At 40.4% G+C, this 18,821-nt stretch overlaps 1 protein-coding gene across 7 annotated transcripts in view; it reads right to left on the bottom strand.

Annotated features, from left to right (window-relative positions):
* The window catches only part of LOC128843913 (uncharacterized), a 59,377-nt gene extending 54,185 nt beyond the window's left edge, over positions 1-5,192 (bottom strand). For 6 of the 7 annotated variants that reach the window (XR_008446387.1, XM_054041050.1, XM_054041048.1 and 3 more), the window contains exon 1: positions 4,996-5,192. The gene's annotated coding sequence lies outside the window, so the exon portion shown is untranslated. Of the gene's footprint in view, positions 1-2,057; positions 2,117-4,995 lie in introns of all 7 variants that reach the window. The other variant, XM_054041051.1, reaches the window with a different exon arrangement.
* Between the last annotated feature and the right edge of the window lie 13,629 nt (positions 5,193-18,821).

Genomic DNA, 18,821 nt, shown 5'->3' with positions numbered 1-18,821 from the left:
CTATCTTTGTTCTAATCATTAGCATAGGTGCTGGAACTGGGGGTGTGCCACATCCCCTGGCTTGAAGTGGTTTCCATCATATGCAGGGTTTACAGTTTGATTCAATGGTTCTCAGCACCCACACTATAAAAATTGTTCCGGCATCTTTGATCATTAGCAGGAACTAAAAAGATTAAGACAACTGGGTTAACGCTATGGGAACTGGGAGACAAATCTTCTGTGTTTATGGTAACACTTTAGCTGTTCCCATGATTGCCCTCTGACCTTGTAACTAATTTGTTGCATGTCTTTCTTTCATTTTTTGACTCAATCTTTGATTTTTGGACTGTAAAAGGTTGAGTACCACTCCTCTATGCATGTTTGGCATCAATTTCACTCTTTTTTGACAGGTCCCTTTTGAGGGCTTAACAAGTGGTTGTCTGCCAAGTATAGCAATCTTGCCCTGTATGGCCAGTTGCTCTATGGGTGTAGAGCAGCTGAGGATCTGGCCTGCTTTCACTACACCCACAAGGCAGGGATTTAATTTCACTATGTCATGAACAGCTACTTCACTAACTTCACCGAGACAAAGATAGCCTCGCATTTCCATTTTTCACGTAATCTGTGTTCTTGGTTGTGTCTCTGAAGTCCGATATCCCCACACTGACAATCACAGCCGAATAATTGAAACATTCAGTTTCCTTTTCAAACAGAATGAACTAAGGAAAGCCACCAGAGAGGCTGGTTAATGGCCTCCGCCAACATTCCAAAACTCACTCTGACAGGTCCTTGCAATGCACCTTTTGCATTTTGAGTTAGAGGAGCCTGCTACCAGCTCCTTGCTGCTACTACTGGTCTTTCTAGTGTAACTATGATGATGTCTATTAACGCCTCCTGAAGAATAACATCCACTACAAGTGATAGGCAGAAAAAGGTTTCATTTGATATATTTACCTGATTGTAGGCAGAATTATTATTGCCACCTAAATGTGAGAAGTTTTTCAGATTATCACTGATAGTGAGCTGGAAGGGGAAGTTCTCCATGGTAAGGTCATGATATAATTGAAGACCTTGTGTCAGACAATGTATACTAACAAGTAATCTAGACATACACACACACAATCAGTTTGTAGATTTCCCATCAGAAATGTCTTGCATAATAATGGAACACTGAACACTTATTAGAATACTTCCCAAAAGGCAGAGATCCCAAGGAGAATGTTCAGATACTTAAAGAGAAACAGGCCAAGTCCCAGTTCTCAATATTACTCTTTACAATTAAGTTAAGAAATAAGAAATCCTGGCTGACACTCGACAATGGCAAAACTCCCATTCACTTCAAGGGAGCTAAGATTTCACCTAATATGATTCTTTTCCTCTTATTCTTTTTTCTCCTCGGTCTCATGCATTTTTTTCTTTCCTGGGCCACTGCTAAATGACTTTAGATAAATTAATACAACACCCCGTAGTCACTGTGTGTAGTAGTGGAAAACCATGTGATTGGGAACCAAACATCTGATTCTTAATTGTTTGGATTCTAGTAAATTACCGTACTAATTATTTACTACTAAAGTTTTGGGGAAGGTGAGGTAGATATTTCACATGTGACCCATCTCTCATTTGAAAGGGAAACCGATAACTTACAAACCAATCAAATTTAGGGGAAAAATAATTTCAGGTATTGTACTTGCTCCAGCCAATTTCTGAGGCTTTGCTATGACATTTTCTTACTTTTCAAAAACGTCCTCCACCTCTGTTGTGTGGAAGTCCCATACAAACAACAAGGGATAGGGTGAAACTGACTACACACAATGTGCTGTCAAATGCTAAGTAAAATGGAAAAAGAGAGGAAAATATTTTTCTCAAATCTTGCAGCTACAATAGAAATAGATGTTACTTTTACAAAAAAAGTACACAATTTTCAGTGGCTTTTTAGAATGGACACAGCCCCCATACTTGTAAATCAGGCCCAGTATCTAGATCCCTAGCATGAGCCAATCGGTTCCACTTCTTCTGCAGTAGAAGATTTCCTTACCTTTGTATAATGAGCTGGTTAACTCTGGGACTCACTAACTCACCTCGCTTTCTAAGACCGGTTCTGTGTTTTCACAGGAGTTTGATTGTCGTCAGGAGTTGGCTAAATTTAGGAGGAAGGAGAATTCTCATATTTAAATTAAATGTTTGATATTTCTTATTCCAGGGGTGCACTGTGTATTTTTTCTTCCTAAAACTGGCCAATATTCAAGTTTAGTGTATATATATATGTATATGTGTATACCAGATGTACACCTATTTCTGAGACACAACCCACCTATGTACTCTCGGAGCCTCTAGGTGTCCAAACGGTTGTTTGCATGAGCTAAATGGGATGGGGGGACATCTTGAGGGGCAATCAATGTTGTGCAAAAATAGGCATGCAAATGTGGAGGTCAGGGACAATCAGCTACCATAATAGTGCATACATGTTGTTTACATCTAAATATATTCTTGAGGCTGAGGGTACATGTCGGAGCAGCTCGTACTGTCAACTGACCTACATTTTAGTATTCATTTCTACTCCCCTACCCCAAATGGCATGGAATTAAAACTGTGAAAAAGCCAGTCTGGTGAATTTACCAGATTCAGATTGTATTCACCCAGTAGTTCCTGATCAATTGTTTCAGCTACCCCTATTGTAAAATACAGTATCTACTGAACGCCAGGTTGTAGTTCTCTTAGGAAACAGCATGATATGATACAATACAGAATACAATGCCTGGCATACAATGAATTTGAAATCATTTAACATATTTGATTGTTAACTGAACTATCCTGCCAGCACATCGGATGCCATCTGTCCATTTATTGACAGCCTTGTCAGGGGGGAAAAAAAATCTTGAGTCAGTTGGCAGTAGCCCAGCTTGTCTTAGGTCTGCTTTCTAGTGTTTCTGTAACAGATGTTGTGCCACATGCCCAAAGCTGCTGTATATAAACCAATGTGTGCTCAAATTGTTAATTTTTTGGGGGGTAGGGTGCGGGGGTATGCTCTCCTTCCCGATCTCATTTGATGTCTGTTCTAGTAACTATAAGCTGGTAGAAAGTCCTGACCCAACACTCATTGGCATAAGTGAGGGTCTTTCCATTGACTTCAATGGCCTTTAGAAAATTTAAGATCTGATCCAGTTAGACAAAAGTAGCAATATTGAATCGAGTTTCATTTAAAATATTTTAAAATGTATGCAGACAACTTAAAATTCAAAACGCTAGACTATATGAATTACTGTGTGTTTAGGTATATTGTAGCGATTGCTTCCCCACAGCTCTTTGAAATTGTTCATGCAAATACACACGTCTTATCAAACAAATGAACGAGAAATGATGGTGGATTTCTCCCCCCCCATATTATCTCTACTGGGTAACATAATCCCAGAGTAGGCCAGTTCATCCTAAACCCATGTACATCACTCTAGGTGAGATGAATCTTCAGCAAACCACGTTTTTCAATTCTGTGATTAAAATGTAGTGGCTCCTGCTTTGCTCCTCCTGTCTAGCTCTGTTGGTTGTCAGCGGAGTAACAGGAGGGAATTATCTAACTGCTGCTACTGCTGATAGGAAAGAATTTTTTCCTTTTATTAATACAAAAGAAAAGAAATAGGTCAGTTAAGCAATCCAATATATAACCTATATCTTTAGACAAAACATTCTACATTTGCTTTCCATTTCAAGAGATTTGCTATACAAAATTGATAACAGGGTTATTTTATGGGAGGTTTTTATTGAATTTTTTTCCATCTTATTTTATATTTCCACATGATGGTGTACTCCGGCATAATTTCTTGGATGGTTTGACCATGTGTCTGTTCAACCATAAAAAGAAAGTGCCCGGTGATGTGATGCTGAGCAATATAGTACAACAGGTGACGTGCTTTCTGCAATAGGCTAGGGAAACTTTTAGCTCTCAGAATTTTATTCTGTCATGTTTCATTGACTAACTTGTAGTATGTTCCTTTAATATGTGATTCAGAGTGGCATTATAATATGTGTGGGTTATTTTTTGTAAGAATTATTTTTAAATAAGGATTGAAAATACAAAAAATATAAAGCATATAGGACAAAATCTTAGACAGAAACAGACTAGACTAACCCACTATCATATATCATTTATCTATCAGGGAAATACCTGTGAATGCTGGCAGAAAACAGTATTAAGATGCTAAAGAAGTGATTATATATAGTCTTGTATGGGGGGGAGGGCCTTCAAAATCTTACCTATTTAAATGTGAAAAGCTGGTTCATCAGCAGATGTGATCCCAAGCTAGGGAATGCTAATCGTTCATACTGTTTATGAACACATCTGTTACTCAGCCACAAATGTCATTCTCTTTCCAGATGAGCTATTAGCAAATGTTAAAAAGATAGCTATACAGTAAAAGTGCAATGCCTATGAAATGACCTGGAAGGCTCCAAATGCCCCAACATATGGTTTATAATTCAGAGTAATAAAAAGATAAGCACTGCAGAGAATTTGATTATAAAAAAAAATCCAAACTCTGTGTAAAAAATGAAACATGGAATTCAATTTACAGTCCTAGCAATACATGCTTTGCAAATATGCACGCTGGAGTTTACTGAGATGTCTGACTGAACAAGGCAACAAACATTTTGTGTAAGCCTTGAAATTATAACCATAAAAGCAATGTATTTGTTTATAGCCAGAAAAACGTGTAAGTACATTCATGACAGGTGGTGATTCTAATAACACCAGAACAAAAAATTATGTTGATGAAAAGCAGACAGATGAGACATTGTTAAGCCAATTAAAGGTACCGCGTTTATCTACCTTGTCTGATATAACAACAAAAAACATTGTAACTGCCGGTATAACATTAGAATAAAAAAAATAATTGTGTGGCTATGACAAGCATCTGATCTCTTTACAGTGCAAAAGTTAAACAATAAGCTATTTAAAAGTGCCTGTTTTCTATATCAATATAAACTATATATAGAGATTGTTATAATAGTTTCTCTAGTCCTTACCTTTCAAGAGGCAGATGTGAACAGTTCTGGTGCCTCACTGCTTTTGTCAGTGCTACAGGATGCAACACTACTTTGTACTTGCAGGATGTGCATTGATTTAAACATAGAACCACATTTTAGCAGTCATTGCGCAGGCTGCAAGTAGTTTAGAAGGTAGACAGGAAATATTTCATACTTTTAACATTCACTGCAAATGAGGCTTTAGTATTATCTTCCATTTATTCTTGTACTCCTAAAGTCAGACTCTCTCTTGCACTCTTTCCTCCTCCCCCCTCTTTCCATTGCTTAGCAACACTTGTGAACTCAAAGCAGAGCCCTGCTCACAGATGCAACTCCAATAATATTTGTAGGCTCAATGGTTCTAAGATACAAACCCAATCTCTTTTTTTTGCCATTTGGTTAGCTGCCTCCATTAACTAGGATGTCTCCTTACTCCCTGTAGCCAGAGCATAGTTCAGATTTTCACATTACAGTCTCAATCTAACCAAGAGTGAGGGGAGGGAGTTTCCAAAATAAACCTGGAATTATGGAGTCTTCATACAGCACTAGCACCAGTGCTGCTAGTTTGACATGGAAATGGAGTAGAAATGCAGACCGGACAAGCAAAGAGCCGTTACTTTCTAATCACTCAGCTTTTTTCATTTAAATTAGAGATGGAAAAAACACTTAGTCTGTGTCCCTGGGAAAATTTATATGCAGAAATTCTGTAACCAACAGGCATTACAATATCATCTTGAACAAGCATTGTAAGTTGTAAGAGAACTGTAACTAACTGCCTCCTACACAGTCTGTATATTTTTTCAGTTGTAGAGGTGCATATTGGAACATCCTAGAAATGTTCACTTTGCCAAACTAGACTGTATTTGTGTCTAATTACACCTTTGGATGATCTGCTTTATTTTCTCCATCTCCTCTCTACACTTCTTTCTCTCTGCAATTGACAGTACCTTTAAAGCCGTCGTTTGTGTTTGCTTTACTTATGGCATAGAGGGTATTTAGGGAAATCCATTAGTGTCTTAGAGACTATAGAGATCACACAGTTTTTATTGAAATGCATGTTCCCGTTCTGTGTGGAGTGAGATCAAATTGTTCTTTTACATACCGAGAGCTGCACTGAACAGCGGTGGTGTGGCACTGCAAGAAATTAACTGCTCTAAACAACAAAACAACCAAACCGCTAATGTTCCAGTGAACAGCTCCTCTGAATTCTGCAACAAGACCCACCAGGCTTAGCAGAAGATTCAAGCTTTTGCCAGTCAGAATCATTTCACTCTGAGACTTTCTGATATTTGAAAACTTAATGTGTCAGTATATTTTGAGGCTGGCACTGCACTGACCTTCCTACCCTCACAGAAATGGAATTAAAGGAAACTCTGCCATTTTGCTCAAATGTTCCCTCAACTCAAATGTGAGTGAAACAACAGGGTGAAGCACCTTTAGAAAAGGCAGCATATATGAAACTTCAACAAGGAATCTCTGGCACATCTTGTGGGATTGTCACAAAGTTCATTGATTCTGGGAGAAGGCTGAGAATTTCTTGATGATGTCCTGAAGAGTCATAATTTAAATCATCCTCAAATCTGCTTGCCTCACAGTTTGTCTGAGATCTCTCTGGGTAGATACAAAATGAAATCGTAGGGTGTCCACTGTTAGGATTTATGTTATGAGACACTGGTGGTAGTATTCTGTCCTTGTGGTGGAAGAATGAAGGCGGCTCTGGATACTTGTAGGCAATTTTCTCTAGAGGAAGACAAGATAAGAGGGTCTTGTAAAGCTTTAATCAAAAGAAGGGCTGTACAGATGTTGTGTATTTAGTTGTGATGCCTCATTTCAGACTTTCCCAGTGTCCTAATGCATTCCTACTTTTGTTTCCTATTCTTTCATAAAATGCATGCCTTTCTCTTTTTTTTAATGAGGGAGGATGGAGGGGGGGTTGTTGCAGATTTATTTTGCTTTTAATGTATGTTAATCTGAGGGCTGAACACATAAAATAGTTAATCCGGAGAAAGGGAAACTGGAGTGCGGAGGGGTGAGAAGGTGGGATGTCACTAAGTGTTTGAGCTAGATCAGTGTTTTGTGGGGGAAGGTTCAAGGAGTCATTTTTTATTGTGGCCATCCTGAGATGTTGGTTTGGCATGAAAGACCTAATTTAGGTCTCACTCGAGTTTTACACTCAGTGCAGTTATTCCAAACTGCCATCCCGTTCTGGAGTCAAAAAGTACCTCTGCTTTTAGACCATCTGGGCTTTGAGGGGAGAAAGGTGGACACGACCTTTCCAATATATAAATAAAAATATGGAATTAATCTTTCTGTACCGGGCTATCCAGTGTTCTCTCTTCATTGTTGTTTTTACAGAGGCTGTAGTGCTGTTTCTAGGTTTCTAGACAACATATTTGCTGCTACAAGTTTTTTTTGGGGGGTGGGGGAGGGGGTTGCCATGCTGTAGTAAACGGTAAGCCATACTAAAAAGCCATCTTCTGTACTTGCTATCACATGTGGTGTGTAACACTGTAGATAGATGTAGCAAATGTACTAAATTATATATACTCAAAGGAGACGAGTATAAATTTTGCCCTGTGTTTTTGACTATTGAAGACTTTGGGGTTTCACAGGTGTATGTGGGGGCAGAATTCACACTTGTATTTTTGACCTGGGATTTTAGTTCAGTAGATCTTGAAAGAAAAGACCGTGGCTGGACAATGGTATTGTATTTGATCACCTGTAACCAACGTAATTTGGAAAACCTTTTAAACTATTCAAGGAGCTCTCTGGCAAGTTAATTAACTAGGCTGGATTTTCAAAGAACAAATAATTTGCATATGCATCCAAAGAAGTGGGCAGTAGCCCACGAAAGCTTATGCTCTAATAATTTTGTTAGTCTCTAAAGTGCCACAAGTACTCCTGTTCTTTTTGCGGATACAGACTAACACGGCTGCTACTCTGAAACCTGTCAAATAATTTGTATACATCTTCCCCAGATGCTTTATGAATATAACAAGTTCAGATGGAGATAAATGGAGATAAAGGGCTAACAAATAACTAAGTATCAAAATGTCCTCAAAGATATACTTATCCAGGATTTTAGCACTTAATCTTATGGACTCTAATAAAACAAGGATTAAGAATGGACTGTAAAGCAGGTTTTGGTAGAAGCTTTCACAGGCTTCAGAATGCAGCCTGATTTCTCAGCAGAATATGGAGCGAATACAGACCTTACAAGTATGAGAACTTCATGAGTCCCTTGAAATATAAAGCAAGGACATATACCCTTTGTTAATATTTCTGTTACTGTATTTGTCTGTAGACGGAGACTTTTTTTTGTTTCTGAGCTGGGTTTATGCATTTATCTAGTCTTTCTTATACCCGTGTTCTCTTGAAAACCCAGTTAGGAGAAGTGTGGAAGCTGAAGATGATACCCTCTGACTTTTTGATGAGGGGAGAACATGCATTCATTTTCTCCACAATGGATTTTGACCGCTCCTTTTCATTGTCTCTGCATGTGCAGTCAGACAGTGCAATGTTATGTCCTGTGCCTCTCACCCCTTCAAGTGAACGCTCCTTTATTAAGAGTTAATTGAAGTCTGAGGACTCCATTGCTGCAGTGCTGTTGTCTAAACAACAATGGAGGAGTAAAAGGGGTGTGTCTCTTTACTGCTTTTGGCTTTTATGGAAAACAGAGCCCTCTAAATAGCGGGGTTGAAAAGTCTTTTGAGCCACAATATCCACTAATCTCCTTGGAACATTTTGGGATTTACAATATTTGTATACAAAATGTTATAAAATTGAAGGAATCTGTTAATTGTTTGCTTATTAAAATCACTGCCACTGCTTTTGTTTTTCCTACATTGTACCAGTGAATTGTTCAGCTACTAAGGATTAGGAATTACACTGTTTTACTGATCTGAATGAATAGTAGATTAGTTCAGCAACCTGTCTCCACAGATCAGTTGTTTGAAAATAACTAAAGATAGTCCCTTGTGGAATAAAGGAAATAGTATAGCTAAATATTCAAGTGATAAGCTAAAGCAGCTTAGATTTACTGTATTTCTTACCTCTTCAAACAAAAGCTATACAAGTGATCTACAAGGGACCTGGTTATAGCTGGTCTGCATTATATGTCTGTATAACACCAGAGATTCCTGGGAAGCTTCGTATTGGTAGGTAGGATTAGGTTGCATTGATAATGATGATGGGCTTTTTATATTCAAAGCACTTTACAGACATTATCTAATTAATAATACAACTGTGAGCTAATATTCCAAGCCTCTTTCAGGCTTGATCACTACCCTTCCCAGCATTCTGTAGGTGATGGGGGGTACTTTTGAAGTTCTCCTGCCCTTTAGCTGAAGTCTTACCAACACCGCCAGCCTTGCAGAAACCAGCAGGCTCAATTATCTGAAGAACTGTTATAAATTAGCACTGTGCTTGTTATCTGTACTTAAAGTTGCAAACCATTTCCATTATAACACCCTTTTTAGTTACTCAAACTTTCTGAAATTTTCACCTTTTGGGCTGACATTTTTCATGTCCATACTGATATTTTTAGCATGCTAGCTCAATCCCCACTAGCCTGAGTCTGCCTGCCTGTGCTGGAAGGCTCACTCCTGGCTCCAGTGTAGACATACCATGGGGCTCATATCCTGACAGGGGACTCCAGGCTGTAATACAAGTAGGTATTCTGATAACTGTGCAAAATCCACTTGCCTTAGTCTTTGTGCTGAACAGACCAAATCTCTCTTGTCACATACAAAATGTGAATGACTCCTATTTTTGGAGACTTTTATAGGACAATTGTAAGTAAATTACTGTGCTTCATCTTCTCTTTTTTCTCTTTTTTGTTAAAGAAGCAAAAGGCACTGCACTTAAGACTTGAAATTCATGTAGTAAGTAGTTCTCCGCAATAACTATGAAAGACTCTTTGAACTCCTTCACCCTTGTGTAATGGAGATGTGTATTTTTAAGATCAATCCTATTAGAGGCTGCGCTATTTGTTTTTTTCATTAACTACTTTTTCTTTATGTAATTTTCATGTGTTTTATGGCATTCAGGGAAAATGTTGGAGCCCTCTTGTGGCCAATTTGACACCTGCACATTCCTACAGAGGTATGCCTTTGTATTGATTGCTTAGGAGGCCAAACCTCTGCAGGATTTTTCAGAGGTCGCGAGTTCAAATCCTAGCGGTTTTTAGAAAATATCTTTAAATCTCAACTATTTTCCATTAAGGTAAATAGAAAAAATACACAAAAAACAGGTCTTTAATCCAAAATATTAAACATTAGGAAAAGGTTAGTTAAACAAGACAAAATCAGCACTTCATTGATTCATTCCCTCTCCTTTTTGGTTCAATAAACCCATTGGTGGCAGTGCTAAATTGGAAGCAAGGTGTGACAAATTAACCCTGCTTAATAATTCAGGCCCCTATCCAGCAAAATGCCTAAGCACATGTTGAACTTCAGTCATGAATAGTCCCATTTATTCTCATGCTTGAAGTTAAGTACATGCCTAAAAAGCTTTGCTGACTAGGGGCCCTAAGGCATAATCCTGTGCTATTGATATCAGTGGGAGTTTTTTCATTGAAATCAATGGGAGCAGAATTGAGCCCTTAAACGGGTAACACTTTCTAATATGGTTGCTGTAATAGGGTCATATTGTCTCATCAATTTTTAAGCAGAAGTCCCTATGGAAAGCAACGAGGAGTTCTGTTGAAAAATTGATGGCACAATATAGGCCATAGATATTACATCTATTACAAGGCTGAACTGTTCTGTTCTTTTTCTAACTTGGCCTTTTTTTTTTTTTTTAAACACTTGAAATGTTTTTGGAGCCCATATTTAAGTATGCCATCTGAATACTGAAACTGCTTCATTTCCCTCGGTTATGGAGGGTAAGTTAGCTCCACAGGAAGCTTGGTCTCCTGCAGGCGCTAGAATAGCATGTGAAATATTTACCAGTTTAATTGTGTACGGCTTCATTGAAATCCTTATTTTCCTTTGTGTATCATTTAGGGAGGCACTGCTGAACTGTTGCTGGAAGTGGGAGCTCTAGCAGACAGAAAGGGAGCATGATGCTTGTTTAACAAAGAGCAGCATGCAGACTCCACATATTATAATGCTTAAGGCTATATAATTCCATCTTCTTCTGGAGATTTTGTTTCATTACATTAGTGTCCACAACATGAAAGCTTTCAGTATTCATGTCAAACATCATTCAAAGCCTGACTGATGCAATGCAGTGTTCAAAATGGTTTGCATTTTAGATGGACTGATATTTTTAATTTATTAAACAATATAAATGCACAAAATAATGGATACAGAGCTGTGCAAAGCTACCAGCTTTCATCTTGTCATTGTTCACATGAAAGTAAGTGTGTGTGTGTGTGTGTATTTATATATTTCTTTATTTTAGCATTAAAAATTTTCCAGGTAGGATCTAAGGAAAATTGCCCTTATAGACACAGCCTGCCATTATCCTAAAAGACACCATTTTCATAACACAATGAAGGAATAGTGCCCTCTAGGAAAAATAGCTTTTTGTTTGTATCAAATTGCCATATTAAGAAAATATGGCCCTTTCACAGGAAAAAGCAGTTTTTCATGGTGCATTTGTTTTCCTTTTGCAAAAATGACAGCCTTTAGTCATGCAGAATTCAAGATGAAAAGAGAACATTTTCTGCTCTTTTCATAAACCTGGGAATTTATTTTTTCATTGTTTCAGCTGGTATTTTTTCTCAGCTCTAGCCATATGAGTAGCTACAATCATCTAGAAATTCTAGAACATGCAGTTCATTGCTTTACTAGTTTGGTAATAGTGTCTAAATAATGAGCTCTACTATAAGGGACTGTGTATGGTCTTTGTTCCATGATGGAACTCCCATCAAGAAGATGTGCATGTGGATGAGGAAAAATACAGTATATACATCTCTCAGGTGGACAAACCAATTTACATTAATCAAGAACCAACACCAATCTTCTTACCCAAAATTGAACTGAGTTCCAAATTCCCTGTTGGCCTAACTCAATTGAAGTCATTGGAATTGACTTCAGTAGAGAACTTGCCCCAGAATTTTTTTGACATTCCAAAATGTCATCACTTTCCATTTGTGCATTAGTCTGCACTTTTAATTTCAGAAATGACTGGGAGCTGAAATGCCAAACTCCCAAGAGAGTAACTCTTTCTTCCTCCTGATATTTCCAGCTTTAATAGAAGCTGGATGTGCTAGAAATCTTGCAAGAAAGCATGGTCTTTTGATACTTCCAGCCCAGATCTTATGATTCATGTAGTTTGTATAAGGTTCAGATAAGCATCAACATTTGGCTTAGTTGAATTGAACCGCCAAGCCATTTTGATATTCATCTATCATCACTAATTCTCTCCCCTACCTTGACACGTTTATAATTCATTGTGTATCATGTACACTCCAGCAGAGAGTGTGTCTAACTCATTCTGACTAGGTAGAAAATTTATGTTAAAAATAAAACTTAGCCTCTGTTCTAACAAATAAAAATGATGTCACATCCATGAATGAGAATTACAGCCAATGCCCAATGTTAAATAAGTATCCTCTTCTGTGTTTAATACGGGAAGGGTTTTAGTGTGTGGTTTTTATATAGTGCCAAACTGCAGATAGGAACATATTGCCCTCAAGAAATACTTGAAGCTCAGACGAGCTATGTTATGCTTCAGCATCAGGCTGGGCTATATATCTAAGCATAAAAGTAGACTAGAGGATTGAGATATTACTTAGTTTATCTTTATTTTGAGACCTCAGAGTACTAATTGATTTTCTTTATGTACCTTTTAGTACTAATTTGAAACATGTATTTTCTGTCCTCTTATAGGTAATGTTTGATTTGACTGCAGTCTTCTGAACACATAATACCATACATGAAGTGAATAGAACTGTAACTTAATTGATTTCCGAGATCAGCCTAGAGTTAAACCGATAAGAATCAAGAGTCCAGTTTATTCAGGGTTTTCAGACACAATACATGAGGTTTGCTTTGCCTGTGGGTGTGTGTGTATGTGTGTGTATAGCAAAGAGAGAATGTGAAGATCTGGTCCTATTCATAGTGGTATATAAATGTAATATACTCAAAAGCTGTTTTATCGTGTGGAAATTGAATGTACAGGAAGCAGAAAGAAACGTTCCATTATCCCTGAAAAAAGTGACCTTAGCTGCAATTCATGCAACAAAACCTTTGATAGCACACCTTTGTATTTGCTCTGTTTTGACATTACAAACACCTTAGTAAGATATAAGAACTCTGTTTATATTTCAATGCACACTTTCATGTCTGCCCTCCCACTGAACTGTAGGTAAGCTGCACAAATACAATCACTTCCATCAGAATTCATGGGAATTAATCATTAGACCTGCAAGCATTGTAAGGAGAACAGACACATTCCATTCTGTGTACACACACACATTCACCTTCTAGCTGTGGAAATGCAGGTGCACAGGGGACTCAGATGCAAAGCTGAGGCAGATAGGGATCTGTAGGTAGGCACTGGCAATGTATTATAGCTGATTCTCACTCAGATTGGAGGTGTGGGCTGAAGAGAAGGAAGCTGATTTTGTTTGGAGATTGTGAAACCCAAAATCTAGGTGGAGCTTCTCCTGGGAAATGCCTGAAATATTGATCCAAAAGTATTTCAAAGTACAGTCAGCTTTCATTAAATCAGGTTCAGAAATAAAACCATATTCTTCATGCCTTTGTGTGATACATGATGGTGTCAGGCAGTCTGGTTATGATACTACACAGTGGGCATTTTGCCTGAGTAAGGTTTTGCAGATCTGGGCAGTTTTTTGTGGTAGTGGTAATTAAGGTGCTCTAATGTGATTAAAGTGGATGTAATATGTTGCACTATTCATTTCTAAAGTGAGTTTATGGCAAACTTCCCAAACTACCAGCCTGCTTGTGCTTTTGGATGCCAAACTTTTTTATTATACAGGTACAGTGCTAACATAACAGGAAAAAATGGTGATGTGAGCCCTTAGGGGAGGGCTTCTAGTCATCTGAGAGCTGAACTAACATGCCCATCAAATAAAATTGTCCTGAACTTCACATTACGGTGACTAATAGCTTAGCTACAGTGGTTACAATGGTGAGAGGAGAAAGCATTTAGGCCTCGACCTGTGCATGGAACTCTATGTGGGTGCAGGTGTCTCCCCTCATGGAGCTTCTTTGAGGATTGGAGCCATTATTTGCTAACAAAGGCGTTTATCTAAATGTTGAGCTCTTCTACATTCAGGCCTGTTCTAAACACACTTTTTGTACCAGTTTAACTACTTCAGTTAGAGGCATGATTTTTGTACCGGTGCAATTGGTACCTAGTGAGGGGATGGTTATACCGCTACAATGTAAATTTATGAGAATAAGATCTATAGGTTTAAGGACTTCTATACTGATGTAACCGTGTCCATGCTAGGGAATAGCATTGCTTTTAACAACATTGGTTTCAAACCAATAGAATTAAGTAGTACTTAAAAAAACTGTGTAGCCAAGCCTTAAGAGCTAAGGCCAAACTTTTCAACCATGAATCCCTAAAGTTAAGAGCTTAAATCCATATTTGTACGCTAAATAGCAGATTCTGTTTTCAAAGCTGCTGAACATGCAAAATACCCCAAAAAGTAAACAGATGCTGAAGATGCGCAGCACCTCTGAAAAATAGGCCACTCAAATCCACATTTAGGCATCTGAGTAAGTGTCGAACCTTAAGCACACTAGTCTAAAATATTTGGCCTGAGTTTTTGCTCTGATTAGTCTAAGCAATAAAGGAATTCCTCTGAAATGTATAACTATTGTTGCTCTGAAAAAAGCAGCACATCAATAAAGCGGCGTTAGTTAGGAAACTTGAGCCTGAGGACAGGTATTGGGAGCTTCAGAAAAGTCAGCAGAGCACAGTGCAGTGCAAAGAAGGCACTTGGGAAAACGTGGTCATAGACGGAACGGATACTTATATACTCATTCATAAGCCGAATTTTTTTAGTAAAAAAGGGAAGCACCAGAGAAGGGGGTCGGCTTATGAACAGGTATAGAGAGGGAGAGGTGGAACAAAGCTGCTCCCCCCAACAGAGGGAGCAAGGAGAGCAGCAGAGCCAGAAGGGAAGACGGGGCCTGAGTCTCTCCGCTTCTGGCCACGTGGCTCTCCCCCCAGCCTCCGAAGCAGCTGCAGCTCCAGGGCTGGCAGGCTGCAGCCGTGCCGCTCGGCCCTGCCCCCCAGAGCAGGCTGTGGCCGCGTCGCCCAGCCCGCTGGAGCAGGCTGCGGCTGCACCGCCCAGTCTGGCCCACCGGAGCAGGCTGCGGCCGCGCTGCCCAGCCTGCCGGAGCAGCTCCAGCCAGGTCAGAGACATCCTCTGCTGGCCCTCCCCAGATAAGGTAGGAAGGAATGGGGAGAGTGTGGGGGTCCTGGGCTAGGGGTGGGATCATGTGTGGGGTGGTCACAGGGGTTACTCCCCTGACTCCAAACTTCTGCCCCCCCGCCCCGCCCAATTTCCCCATCAGTTGCTGTCCCAGCCCATCAGGGTAAGCAGCTGGTGCGCCGGGACACTTTGTTTACTTAGGTTTACCTCCGTGCCTGCGGACGCTCGAGGTAAACAAACCATCTCGGCCCACCAGCGGCTTATCCTGATGGCCTGGAAGCCAAAGTTTGCTGACCCCTGAATTATAGGATCGTCTTATGAACGGCTTATAAAAAATTTCCATTTTTTACTTATCCATCTTGGGGGGGTCGGCTTATAAACGAACCGGCTTATGATCGAATATATACGGGTATTTTCTTCTACAGACAAGAGCCTTGCTGACTTGAAGGGAGGGAAAGAGAAGGATGGGAGGAAACAGAAGAGAATCAATGTGTGGGATGGAGGGAAATGAGTCAAAGGGTTTCAGTGTTTGATTTTTTTTTCTCTTCACAATTCTCCTTTTATCTGTTTCAGAGTCCCAGTCCTTTGCATTTTGGTGTATTTTCCTGCTTGGGCCGAAGGGAGGAAGATGCTGAGATAACATTTTTTGAATGGCTATAAGCAACCTGAAAATTCTTTGTTCAGGAGCCAGAGTATGGATATTTGCAAAGTGATTGTGAAATAACCATCCAGAGCTAATACAAATATACATATTCTGAATAAAAGCCATCATTCGCTCATTTGAGTACAGGGATTCATGTTGTAGTTTATAAAAAATAACCGTGGAGTATTTATGTACATTAGGCACTAGGATTGACAGGTGTCTAGCTTTCAACCAGATTCCCGGATCAAAAAGGGACCCTGGTGGCTCCAGTCAGCACTGCTGACTGGGCTGTTAAAAGTCCGGTGGGTGGCGCAGTGGGGCTAAGGCAGGCTCCCTGCCTGCCATGGCTCCACACGGCTCCCAGAAGCAGCAGCATGTTCCCCCTGTGGCTCCTAGGCATAGGGGCAGCCAGGGGACTCTACACGTGCTGCCCCTGCCCTAAATACCAGCTTCACAGCTCCCATTGGCCAAGAACTGCGGCCAATGGGAGCTGCAGGGGTGGCACCTGCGGTCGGGGCAGTGCGCAGAGCTGCCTGGCTGTGCCTCTGCATAGGAGCCAGACGGGGGACATGCCGCTGCTTCAGGGAGCTGCCTGAGGTAAGCTCCTCCCAGAGCCTGCATCCCTCACTCCCCCCCAGACCCCAATCCCCTGACCCAGCCCTGATCCCCTTCCTGCCCTCCGAACCCCTCGGTCCCAGCCCAGAGCACCCTCCTGCACCCCAAATCCCTCATCCCCAGCCTCACCCCAGAGCCCGTACCTCCTCCCATATCCCTACCCCTGCCTCAGCCCAGAGTTCCCTCCCATACTCCAAACCCCTCAGCTCCCTGCCTCCAGTCCAGAGCCCCCTCCTGCACCCCAAGCTCCTTATCCGCAGCCCTACCCCAGAACCCACACCCCAAGACAGAGCCCTCATCCCCTCCTGCACTCCAACCCCCTGAGCCAGCCAGCCCCGTGAACAGGGTTTTGGCCTCCCCAAGCAGCCAAAAAAAAAAAAAAAAAAAAAAAAGCCGCGATCGCGATCTGCGGCAGCAATTTGGCGGGAGGTCCTTCGCTCTCAGCTGGAGTGAGGGACCGTCTGCCGAATTGCCGCTGAATAGCTGGACATGCTGCCCCTCTCCGGAGTGGCCGCCCCAAGCACCTGCTTGATAAGCTGGTGCCTGGAGCTGGCCCTGCCCGTGAAAATGAACGAGTGAGGGAATGGAGGATGGAGTGAGTGGGGGTTGGGGCCTCGGAGGAGGGGCGGGGTAGGGGTTGGGGCAAGGGTGTTTGGTTTTGTGCGAGTAGAAAATTGGCAACCCTGAATCTGGGTGCTTATACAATCTGTGTGCAGGGAAATGCATAACTGAACTGTACGGTATCTCAACCTTTTCAATGGCTGACACCACTCGATTTGACTATGTCACAGCTTATGACAGAGTGATCACCATGATCAGAACGTGGAAAAAGTCCTATATCTATTTCAAATACCCAAATCAGAGACGAATTATCCTAACACTTTTCAAAAACAAAAGCGAAAGCTACATCCCATATTAATACATACATTTCCACAAGATGTGTAAAACATCTGCAACAATGAATAAATGAATGGACTTGTTCTAACTTGTGCTTACTGTGCTGAACATAAAGTAAAAATAAATCTTTGAGGTACTTCTATCGTTTCCATTTTCATTAAAATGTTACATTTGGAATCCTCATGGAATCTTTTAAAAACACCCAGCCATGTAAAATGAGTTGTCTGACTAATATAACTATTACATTACATCTGACTCTATGGTATAATTGTTGTGGCCCCTGTAATATTAGCCACTATACTTGGTGGATACTGACCTCATCATGTGATTGGTTTTAACCTTTTGTTAACCTCGAGCTATGCCATCTGATAGAGGCCAGGAAATGAGAGCAGTCTCTTACCAGTGCTCCTGGGTGTAACTCCTTTATTACAGCCCACAGAGCTAATTCATCACATCTTCAAATTTAATGTCAACTAGAAGATATGTGGCGTTTCATACTAATTATTGCTGAATAAACAGAGGTAGTTTATAGTTTTAAAGACACACAATACATTTTCATCTTGAAATTGTCTGAACCAAATGAATGATCCTGAATTATTTTTTTCTAGTTTGTCAAAAACACACCACTCAGTAGAATGAAAGTAGCAGGAGAACTGTTTTTTTTGTTTGTTTTTGTTTCAGACAGTCATTCTCAAGTGTAAAATTGGATTGGACAGTAGTTTTTTGGGGGTTTTTTTGTTTTTTTTTTCAGACTGGAGGGTAAAGTTTAGTAGACATGATATAAATCCGACTCTATGGTATTCAAGGCACAGAATGAATAAGTTGAATCTTAGCCAGGTCAGCTTGATAGAAAATTCTATTGTGGTGTTAGGATGACCTGTAGAACGAAATTAATTTATGCATAAAAGTTACAAAACTAGTCGCAAAGAAAGGGAGGTTTCAGCTTATTTGATGACTGGAATTGGCGGGAAGAGCCCGCTAGAGCAATGGAAGGCCCTCTTCTCAGCTGAAGGAGGGGCCACAGAGCCAGAAATGAACAGTTTACAGGACACACAAAAAGAGAGAGGAATGGGGGTGTAGATCACAGGGTGAAAATGGGGAGGATCCAGAAAGCACAAGCAGAGACGCCCTGGACAATGTCCACTGCTCTGAGGAGTCTAAGGAGTCAGTGGCCGCTGCCCAGAGGAACTTTGCATGTATGTGTGAATGGACAAGACCCCACAATCAAAGAGAATCCCTTGTCTAGCTTTCTCTTCCTGGTCTGATGATTGACCAGTGCCATGAAGATGTTGATGCAAAGGTCTTGGG

Source organism: Malaclemys terrapin, chromosome 10 (assembly GCF_027887155.1).
Source record: "Malaclemys terrapin pileata isolate rMalTer1 chromosome 10, rMalTer1.hap1, whole genome shotgun sequence".
Classification (NCBI taxonomy): Eukaryota; Metazoa; Chordata; order Testudines; family Emydidae; genus Malaclemys; species Malaclemys terrapin.
The sequence above is the reverse complement of the archived record's forward strand: the minus strand, read 5'-3'. Positions and strand labels throughout refer to the sequence as shown.